The following is a 12,131-nucleotide window of genomic DNA, read 5'->3' on the forward strand; positions in this document are numbered from 1 at the left end:
AAAAAGAATTGAAAATACTGCAGGGCCACTACTGTTATATTAATTTAAACAAAGCAAATTTATACACTGCTCCATAAGAGCTTCTTACTGTGTTAAAGAGATTTTTTTTTCCCTCTTCTAGGTTTCATGATCCTATACTAATACTGCAGTCTCATCCCTCAGTCTGAGTCAGAACACAGGCAGCAACACCTTTGTCTTAACACTCACTGCCAAGAAGTAGAATAAGCATTTCTGTACTGGTCAACTGTTGAAAGAGTAAAAGAATATGTCTTCCAAAATCTCTGCCTAAAAATCCTTTTAGAAAACATGGTGCACAGGTTACACTCCACGTTACAATATTCTAAGCTCGACTACAGATCGCTAGAGAAAGTGCCTGCTTAAAAGCTAGTTATAGTAACCAAGGTCAAGGATCCTACAGCTTAAAATACAGTCAGGAATGTCATCCCTGTTTTGAACCAGATATCATGACATGAGATTCCTGATTTTGTGCAAATGTCCCTCCTAGTTCAAACGCTCTGCTGTTTGTTTCCCCAGCAAAAAACTCTGGGAAGAGACAAATATGGTTAATGAGGTATTTCTCAGTGATGGCACGAGGAATTTCACGAAATCAAAAAATGGGTACAGTCAGACGATGACAGGCACTTGTCCCTCTCAGCTGAAACACATAATGCAATACATGCATTCTTGAGCTATTACAAACACGGAGTAAAATGGGCTGAAATTACTACTGAAGGCCTCAGAGCTCTAACATTATAAGTGAGGTAACTTGTTTCACTCTGCATTGCTGTAACTTAAGAACAAGCACACGCACTCATCCACCGCAGCTCAGCTTAGAGGGCAGAAACTCCAGTCACTTTTATGCGCTTTGGTGTGATCACGTCACCACGCCCAGTGTTGTTAACGAAGGTGTTGCTGCATTAGTAACCCTGTGACGAGTATCGGCCGCGCAGATCGCACCACCTCTCAGAACAGGGCAGTGACATCTTTATTTAAACATGTCGTAAAATGGCATTCCAGCGTTATTCAGCAGCATCCGATATCTATTACAGAACTTGCAAATGCAGCTTCTGACTCAGACTGAAATATCAATCTGGTGCCTTTTAAACAGGAGGAAAAATGAGAAGACCCTCAGTGAAGACAAACATGCACAACAGCAGCCATGATTAATAAACATCAATAACTAAATCCCACTTCTCCACTAAGTCATATTTTTCCATAAAAATAGTGATTTCTTTCAAAAAGTGACTCAAGCAGGTACTTTATTTCATTAGTGCTTAACCAAAGCAAACATTGCGGCCCTAGAACTATTTTTAGAAGTAATTCTGCCCTGGCCTGTACCACTGCGTAAGCAACATCACTGCTTACAATGTCAGTACTTGGCATGATGAAGTGCAGACTGTCTTCAGTCCCCCAAAACCCCACAGAGGAACGGGGCAGTCCTCTCACAGTAATTCAGGCAGTACCACAAGTAGATCCAAACAGGCTCGTTCAAGCATCCTTGGGCACAACCTAGCACCGCCAACCCGCAGGTATTACAGTCTGATACAAGGTGAATCGTTCCTTTACCCCCTGAAAACCAAAAGCCTCTCTCTATGTTACTGCTCATACCAGGCTATGAAATCCAGTTGAACAATTAACAAATCATGACCCCTTCGCAGTGCTAGTCTTGGACTAACCAAGCTTTTAAATGCATTAAAGCCAGATGAATGCAATCAACACATTCCACTTAAATATTAAAGAATGGCAGTGGTTGAGGTATAAACTCCTTTGGTAATTTCTTGGTGTAGTTAGTGTTAGTACTGACGAAGCCAAAACTCCACAGTTAGGTTAAATCAAATCCTCCCTACTAGTAAAACAAACAAACAAAACCCTAAGCAGGCACTAAGTCTGGCCTGTTTATTTTACTTCTTGTTTTAATGTGGTAAGTCACTGATCTTAAAAAAATCACTTTACATTGGCAATTCTTAGTCAAGAATATTTTTGATGAGAACCTACAGATTTCCAGTAACAGCATTGTAAACTCCACAGAACGGAGTATTTCTCAGTGGTATAATTTGACACAAAGTCTCAGCTCAAAAACATGCATTTAATTACAGTTATGAAATATTTAAAAAATGGTTAAAACATCTCAACAACTTAAAACTTTTTTTTTCTGTTCTTTGAATGGTCCTGAGACAATCTTGTTATGAAAACACACAGACTTTGCCCTTTACAAACACAAAAGTTACAACTTTTTTCCATTTTAAGTTCCTTAAGTCCATTTAACCTTAACAGCTCTTTAAGCTTTAAAAAGCTTTAAGTGCTTTAAAATATGCCCAGCTCTGAGGCATATAAAGTCCGGCTGGGTCCGAGTCTGAGTTTTTATGAAGTCTGGCTACAGGGAGTAACTTGTGAAAACACATAAGGTATTAATACTGGAGAAATCTATCCAAGGACATAGATGGAATAAGAAATCAGGTTAGTTCACAGGACCACAACATCATCTATGTTTTCACCAGACACTGTCAAGGAGACAGAGCGGTGAAGGAAAAGTTCTGGTACCTGCAAGCTCACCGCACAACCCTGGCAAACAGCACTGCACCTAACGGGTAAACAGCTCCATTTGAGTTTTTATGATACTGAGGTGGCAGAAGTTGAGATACAAAGAAACGGCACAGACGTGTAGGAGAATGCACCAAAACACTGCTGTGAGAAACACAGCATCAAAACGATGCACAGATGCAGAGTAAGTGACATCCCGAAGCAGCGCTTTGGAAGTTTTTTCATTTTGCAGATGCCTAGAAATAGCCCAGTGGAGGTGTGAGCGTCTATTGTATGCGTGAGTCTTCTGACATGAATTGAAGTTATCAGCTACCTGTCAAAAGTCCACTTGAATTAATCCAAGAATCTCAAGGACACAAGACCACAGGCTGGAAATCAGAAATAGGAATCACACTACACAAATAAATTGTTATTATTGAATCAGAGTAGCTAAAAAACTTAAACACTACCTTTCAGACTGGATTCCTTAAAAACCTCATTATGCAGGAGTTAGTAAGAAAGGAAAATTCATCAAGTCCAAACAGGTTCAACTAACTCTATTTGTTCATCGATGTTAACAAGATTGGCACAAATCAGTTTTCATTACTAAACTCATGATTTGTAAGCACACACAGAGTATATATAAATTACTTTTTAATTAAAACTGTACGAAGCATTAATATTGTCTCACCAGAAATTCCAACTGGGGACACACTTTACTAGGTGTAATAATATTACAAATGCAGTCCAGATCAGAGAACTAACAATGAATAAAGCAAGAAAAGTTTGAAATTAAAAAGAAAGCAGAAAATATAAACAACTACATATCTTTTTATACATTTTTTTTTTTTTAAATAAGAATAGTTCAATGCTACCATGTCCTACTCAAAGCAACCAGGACTGAAGGGTTATTCTGGACACTGGTATCATTCTTAGATCAGATTACAGCCATTTGACAATCTAGACCTTGTACATGCAGCAAAAAAGACAACACCCTCTCCAAACAAAAATTTATCTACTAAAGGCAACAATCACACCTCCCTGCCTGCTTAGTCGGAAGCAATGGTGATAAGCTTTTCAGGAAAGGTTAATTTTGGAGAAGAAAATTGCGCTCTCCAAAGTTAGCTCAGGAAAGACTTCTCCATGCAAAAAGGTAAGACCACTGAAGAAGACAGCAGATAATTGGTGAATAAGGTGAGCAACTATCAAACACTACTGAAATAATTATCAAAATACAAAAAACCCAGGGAGGGACAGACGAGCGACTGCGAAGTGTCTTTATTTTCTACCAAAACTTGGGTCCCCCCTAGGAGGGAAACAAAGTGACCAAGGCCTCCACTACTCACCCCAGACTGGCATGGCAATCTCTACAAGAGCCTGCGATCTGCTTGTTCCCTATGTGCAAATACAGATAACTGCAAGTCTGAGACAGAAAGAGCTGCCCACCCCTCCTGGTAAGTGAAAGCAGTCCACATCCCCCATCACAGTTACCTCGTTTTACTGGAAGATGCTTTCAGGTAAATTTGAAGTAGACTCTTGATGGCAAGAAAGAACAAATAACTTCTCCAATACCTGCACGCTTTGCAGAAGTGTTATCTATGCTTTGCAGAAGTGTTATCTACACATACCCCACTTTGTGCAGTACTGAATCGCCGTCCCCTCAAAACGAAATCTTTTGGCCAGCCATGCCTGTTGATACTGTACACTGACAAAAGCCTTGCTTGAAAATGAGCTATTCGACTAACAGGATGCACGAGTGCCCCATACCATGTGAAAAATAGGCACGATAGGTGGAAATCAGAGACAGTGAACGCTGACTGTAGGAAATATGGCTTCCCTAGATTAAAATCTTAAACCAAATATTACTGTGTGTATACTTTGCTATGATGCTTGGAAAATAAATATAACTTCTCCTTATAGTTTTTATATTACTAACATTTGCAAATAAAAAGACAGCTGTAGCCATATGACATAGTTTTGTAAGACATCAGCTCGGTAAAATGTGCATTAAAAATATAAATACCATAGAAACAAAAGAAAATGTTGCTTCTGCAAATTGTGGTGCAAACACAAAAACGCAGGTGTCAGATATGACTTTTTATCTTCTCCAATAACACACACAAAGGAATTATTTTTAGTAACTATCAAAGCCAGGTGACTTATATGAAGTTCCTTCTCTATTATTATATAATTCATAATCATTTACATCCAAGTGTATAATAAAACACAAGCTAGAAATAATCTAAAACATCCTTCCACTGCAGAATAAAGGTTGTCAAACAGTAAGACCTCACAATATTGCATGGGAAATTAAATTTTTAATGATGATCTTTTTCTATAAATTATACACACTTTAAACATTCTCTTATACATCAGTTGCTCCACTAAATACACACACAAAGTCTGCTTTTAAAAAATTAGTGATATTTATGTGTAAAGAGAGCGAAGGGGAGGGAGAAGGGGAGAGAGAAAGACTATTCAAGACACCCTGGTTTAAAACTAACAAAGAAAAGTTTAAAAAAAAAAAAAAAAGGCAATGGAAAAAATGGCAATAGACAAAACCAAATCCATGTGGTTTCTCCCGCTCCCAGAGATACAGATTTTTAAACTCTGTGTCTAGAAACGTGCTCAGTATTTTCCTCTTTTTCCTCAGAAGTGACAAATCCATCCATCATTTAAAAAATGGATGAATGTACAAAATCTTTCCGTGCATTAGATTACTTTTACATTTGCCATTACTTAAAAAACTAAGTAATTTGAATGGTGAATTGAAACTTGAAACTGAAACAATATAAAGACATCTTCAGGTTATTACTCAGACAGCAGTGAAACACGTTTGCACAGACAGCATAGTCTTATCTTAGAAATAAATGTCACACTTTTTCCATTTAACATCAGCTTTATTCTCCCCCAAGTATGGTTTTCCTTTAGTTTTCCCTTTTTATGCAAAACCAGGCAAGTTGCTTCAGTAATTAGTTAGCCAGGATAAACTGCATTTTACCTCTAAAAATGCCAGAGTCACAGTTGCAATTGATCACAGAATAATTTAAGCTGAAAGAGATCGCTGGATATCATTTACTCCAAGCCCCTCCCTGCTTAAATCATGGCTAACTTCAGGGTCAGTACCATAAATGAGCTTGAGCATTACTTTCTTTTCTGATGGAAAAATGCAGGTGATGGCTGAAGTAACCATGAAATTGAGGAAAAAATAAAATTGAAATGTACAGGACAGAACTAACGTAGGGCCAAACACAATTGTTCTAAGTCCTGACTGATGTCCTTTGGGTGTTAGTACAAGGAACCGAAGATTCTGCATGCTAAAAAAAAAAAAAAATCAAGTGATTAATGAGAAGAAAGCAGAAATACTGGACTTTTCAACAGCAGCAATAATAAATGAAACACAACAGTGATGAAGAAAAAAAAATGCAGGGAAAAAACAGCAAATAGACTTAACAAGAGTCAGTGTGGTGACGAGTCAAGGTGATGACACCTTTAAACCAGACCAGTAACTTCAAATGGCATGCTGCCTCCCAGGTTAGAGCAATCATGAGGATGCTGGCAATCCTAAAGAATGTTGGGAATTTTTCATTAATTATAGTTTATACAGGAAATACTACCCCAACGACGTGGAAAGATTTTGTACTACCTTATCTAGGCATTTTGAAACTGCATGGAAGATGGAAATGGTGCCTTCCATTCCCAAAGACCCATAACAAAAGAAAAACCAGAAAGTTCATAACTGGGAATTAGTGATCTAAACAAATATTGTGGATTAATGGTATCTGCACACCTTTTGTAACAACAATCTGTTTGCAGGGGATTATAAAGTAAGCTACACGTCACTGACATTTCTATTTTGCGTAAGACACTACATATCCAAAAATAAAAAAAGAAACAAACATGGGAAAATGCAACAAAGCTTTTTTCTTCCACAATTCTGGAGACTTTTATGAAATTTATGTAGGCCATTTTCCATCCCAGTCTAAAATAATTTGGCAACACAGGACCAGAATTGCCTGGGCTACCAGATTAACGCATCACAAGAATACTGGAAGAGAAAAATCCCAAAGTCAGAGGTTTAGAAAGTATGCTGCATACCTATGACACGGAGAAATCTCAGCTTTTCACATCTTAAAGATATCTAGAGGATAAGACAATAGCTAATATAAGTTTTTCCTCCTTGAAAAACCTACTTCTTAAAACTTGCTTATATGGAGGCACACAGCCCCTTACCTCCAGTAGGCAGAAGACAGCCCATCTGCTTATAGACTTTTTATTTCACTCTCCATACCCAACTTGGATAAAGTACAGCCTCCAACACTGAATAACTAGTAAAGTGCTCAGCTATTCTTTTGTGTTTGCAAAGGCATTTAATTTCTTCTGTAACAATCTTCTTTCTGTAACACCGTATGACACTCAAAATACATTGTTTTGCAATTTTTTGTTTCAATAGTAAGTCAGGCTGCAGTTCCACAAGAATTTAAACTGATCAAAAGTTAGCCACTGGTATGGTCCTTTTCAACTCCAGGCTTCATATTCCTGCCCCTCCCTTGTGCTTGTACCATCAATTAACTGATTACACAAGTAGTCAAATTCAAGACAACTCTGAACCAGGAGTAAAGTCACAAGAGGAAGGACAAAACAAAACAGGAAAAGGTTTTCTGACAGTTTAATTCCCTGAGCTGTCCCACTGCCAAACCTGATGAACGCTACCACTAGCGTAAGGGAGGGGAAGGAAATGCAGAGCCCAGAACTGGAAAGCAGCAGACCAACAGGACCAAGACCAGTTAAAACCACTGTGGAGCAGCGGTGCCTCTCTAGCTCGCACTGAAATCTGTCACACAGGTATCTGTGCAATATTAAACAAAGACACTTGGCTCCAAAAGAAGCTTTGTAAAAATAAAGCTACTTGTCTCTCAGTTAAAGATAGCAGTAAACAAAATTATTAATTTGTACTGTGTAAAAACATTCAGAAGCATATCATCTCCTTTCACATAATTCTTTATGTTTCTAACACTTCAGATTACTTAACTAATCTTTAAAACCAGGTTCCCACTTCACCATTTAACTTTTCAGTTATTTTGTGCAATGTAACCAGAAAAGTTAACTTTTACCTTTTCAGTTCCTGAACACACTGGCTTTCCTGCCTGTCCTTCAGTTAAAGGGCCTCCTCATTTCTGATGTGAAGGGTGTAGGTGATACAACTAAGAAACCAGTGCACATTAAGAGAGGGTCATATACCTCCGAGATCTGTTTGGATGGTTATGAGAATTTTGGTTAATGCTTTCTTTTTGATTTTTTCTATCATCTGAGTTTAAACTACAGGGCAAATACAAACATTAAAGCTGCTAAAATATATTAATACAGTTTAGTGAACATTTGCATTTGGCTGCTGCAGCCCAGGGCTGGAGTGACAGGGGATGGTCCTGGAAAGGACCAGCTAGAGCAAAGACGGACTCTTCACTCTCTTGCCCATGCTCTGCATGGGTCCTTCTCTTGCAAGTCTGCAAGAAAGAATTTGGAGAGTGGAACAGGGCTGAAAATCAAGGGCAAAAGACAGTTTAGCTGGGTGACAGGCAATAAAACCCATGCTTGTAATTGAAATGGACATAATTCAATTATATAATATTTAGTTTTAACTAGGGAAGAGTAATCATAACATATGAACATGAAGCAACTGTAACAACTTTGGTAACATCAAACTACTCCCTACAAAATTATAACTGTTCTTACATTTCTCTTTAATGACCAGATTACAGTTCAGGGAAATTATCTGAAGGACCATCCTCCTCATGAACCTGGATTTTAAGCTGCCTTCCGTTTTACATATAATAACACATTCCAGGAACTAAAACAACTGCTTACAAAGTCTACTATTATAAAATTGCATAAAGTCAATACCCAGAAGAAAATCCTGTTAAGTGGTAAAATAGATACCAGTTAAGTATATTAAGGTCCAAAGACAGAAACAAAAGAAAAAAAAAAAAACAAACCTTCCACACGTGTTAAATAAGTTGCCTCAGAAATCAAGGTGAGCAAAATACAAGGAAGAAACAGGCTTTCATGTGTTTAAAAGCAAGCTAGAAGAGTCATGTAAATGTAGACAGTATCTTCAATTAGACCAACAGGTAAACAGATCTGGCTTTTGGGCTTTAAGGAGATGTGTGCCCCAAAATGTCTCTGCTTTCCTTACCAGCTACAGTTAGTCTAACTAAAGATATCACCTCCAGCTACAAATTTCATCTTGCTTACGTCTGGAAATCTTCAGGACAGCAACAGCATTATTAAATGACAGCAAAAATTAAATTACTGAGGGAAAGGAAACATTAAAAGATACATTATTTATAAGGATCCAGACTATGCACTCTGTATCCAGAAGCAGAGGTGACATCCCATTTGTAGAACATACAGCATAACTGTCCCCAGACTCCTAAGTATGGAGAGCATGGCAAAGAAGTCCTGGTCAGGAGACTTTCTTACCCTGTAGAAACAGCGGATTTCTCTTAGATGCTCACGTATATCACTATCAAAAACCTTGGAGAGGTGTGCATACAAAGGTTAGAGAATGTGCAGGAGTATTATCAGTCTCTGCATTAGTCTTCCGATTTCTCAGCTTCCCACAGGCAGGCATAAGGGGAGGAATAGCAGGAAATCATCATCATTTCCCTCATAATTCAAAGTGAATGTCATGCACCTTGACTAGAGAGTCTCCATGAACCACTATAGAGCAACAGAACAATTCTTTCTTCTTTGAACATGTATCAAGAGAAGTCTCGCTGCAAATGAGACTTGTCAGCACGAGCAGTATCCTTCATGGATGATGGGACTAAATTTCAGCTCAGATTGATGTATGGCTCTCCTGAATTACATGTTTGACCTTTAGCAACAGTTAGAGGGTTGCACCACATACATACTTTCTCGCAGACTTCTACAGCAGCTAGACTCTGCCAGCTTCTCTGCTGGGAGAGCACACCTTGACACAGGAAGAGATGTCAGGTCTGCAAGTTAACGACAGTAACTCACAGAAATACACAGTGTTTCAGCTTCTGATTTGCTGCCACAGGATGGTTAAGCTTTCTGATGCCTAGCCAAATACACTAAAGTGGCAAGGAAACAACATGAACACACTGGTCCGGCAGCAGTAAGGTGAAAATCTGGAGATATCAAATGCTGGTTGAAATGTATGGGGTCTTTCTAATTTTATTCCTCAGTATTTCTTAGATTTCTAAACTACAGAGGTACTCAGGCTATGCAGAGGGTACCTGGGACCCCTTCTCAGCTTTTACCTTTGGCATTACAACAGCTGATGATTGCCACAAGGCAACAGCTTGGTATTGCTGTCCTTCGTTAGTGGAGTGAGCAAGCCCTGTTGGAGCCTGAGACATTAATGGGTTTCAGAAAAGCATCTTGGACTTCTACAAGTCATCAGAGTCCTGAAAATCCAAATCTATTAGTCTGTCTAGAGCCAAAGGTGAAAACACAGTATCGGTGACAATTAGGGAATCTTTTGCTGGAAAGACGGGCAATTCAAATACTTCTACTATGGTAGCTTTTTCATAGTCTGGCACCAAGAGTTTGTCTAAGAATGCTAATAGGGAAAAAGACTTCTTCCCTTTTATCTGTGATGAAGACCATCTTCTTTATACCTCTACAGCTGTACTGGTATCCATCCAAACACAGGTCATTTCCAAGATTTCCAAGACTGGCACCAATCCAGCCAACAAGGCAAATGGTGTTTGAGGGAGTGGAAAAAAGGCTTTTCAAAGCAAAACCTGCAGAATTTGAAGGATACAGCTCTGCTTGACAGATGGGAAAACATACCTACTTCATGATAACAGAGAACAACTATTCTTTCAGGAAGTTGTCTATATACAAGGTATTGTGGTTTATTACAGAGCCTGTATTAACGCAGCTTATAGACTGGTACCAGCAGACCTGGTTCTGGGTAAATCTTGCTCTCTGAAGGCAGATTTAGTTAGAAGACACTGCTAACACTTGCACCCTACATAGCAGTTTGCTGCTCTTCTCATCTGGGTTGCTACAAAGCTTCCCTGTCCCTCTTGTTATGAGACTGATCTCCTTCCTTTCTGAGCTTCTTGGTCAGCACTTGGTTTGATCCCATTTGATGCTAGACTTACAAGAGCAGCAAAGCTTAGTCCAGAGGATGGTGATCAGGTCACAGCAGTTGAAACAAAAGATAAAGAAAGAAGGTTGAGAACAGGCATGTTTAACTTCAGCTTAGTAGTAACATAAGATATTCACAAAGTACAATCTTGCTGTCATGACACAAATCTGAGGGAGAGCTGCAACTGTTATCACCCCCTCCTGACTTTGTATATGGAAGACTTTAGGTTTCCAAGCCTTCTGGAAGAAGCTCACACAGGTAAAAATACTTGGTCTCACATATGAAAGTGGCATGCACTACTGCAGTAGGAGCAGCAGCAACATCTACTCCAAGAACCTGTTCCATGCACATAAGCATTTCCTCCTTACAGGACACCAATTAAGACTTTTTAAAAGAAATAAAAATGCATGAATTTTCATTCTGGAGAAATGCAGGTCTTATGCTACTCCAAAGCAAATCTTGCACTTATTTTTTAATGTTCAAATTTAGTCGACAATTGCTAGCAGACTACCTCAGAGAACAAAATGAGCTCTTGTGAGGTTATTAGAATAGCTGAGGAAAGGCCAGAGTGACCACAGAAATTTATTTAGTTCTTAGCTCACTCTAAATGTCACTTCTGATTGTAGCTGGCTGAAGAGGTGAGAAGAAAACATAAACTATTGTCAACTTGTCTTCTGTATCACAGCACAATAATCCTAAGGGTTCACTACAATCAACAAGTATTTACTAAAGATGTAGGTATGCTACTACCTGATTTCAACCCAGTATGGTTTCTACATGGACTCAGTGCAAAGACTTGAAGCTTTCCATTGTGCAAGTCAAAATAAATAAATGAAATAAAAATTAATTAATAACCCATATGTAAACAAAACAACAGCACATCTGTACTACAGATGATCTTTACAGTTGGTCAGGGTGAGTACTAAAGTCTTTTTTCCTTATTTTTTTCTATTTGATAAAACCACAGCTTCAATGATCTTATATTAATTGATCAAATATTAAGTGATCTGAAAAATAAATTTGAAAGGAAAGTAACTTCTCTGATCTTTACTAGCTTTTTTTTTTTTCTTTTTACAAAAAAGAAATGTTGAATACAGCCATATTAGGGACTACTGACTGTGGAGCGAAAAACCAGAAATCTTTTAATATAATTACTTTGTAATACTTTATTTTAGTAAGCCCATCATTTGGAGTGCTAGTAATGAAATACAAGGATTGCAGGCTTTCTTCCTTCATTTTCTTGTCAATGCACACTAACAAAAATATGTTATCTATGCAGTCCAACAGTCCTCAGGAGAAAAATCCCATGGCTGAAAAAACCCTCCACTCCTATTTCTTCTGTGCAGACTGCCATGAAACAGACTTTAATCCTCCAAGTGATGTTTTCTTCATAAACACTCAGCAAGACACAACTGGCACTCACACGCTAGCCTGCGAAGCTGAATTATCTTCTGCAGAAGGGTGATTCTGGTTTAAGGCAGTACAA

The 12,131-nt window shown here is 38.4% G+C and overlaps 1 protein-coding gene across 4 annotated transcripts in view; it reads right to left on the reverse strand.

The window, feature by feature from the left end:
• Positions 1–12,131, reverse strand: part of ATXN7L1 (ataxin 7 like 1) — a 120,358-nt gene that overhangs the window by 79,808 nt on the left and 28,419 nt on the right. The window lies entirely within an intron of this gene.

The sequence above is a fragment of the Pelecanus crispus genome, chromosome 1, assembly GCF_030463565.1.
Source record: "Pelecanus crispus isolate bPelCri1 chromosome 1, bPelCri1.pri, whole genome shotgun sequence".
NCBI classification, from domain to species: domain Eukaryota; kingdom Metazoa; phylum Chordata; class Aves; order Pelecaniformes; family Pelecanidae; genus Pelecanus; species Pelecanus crispus.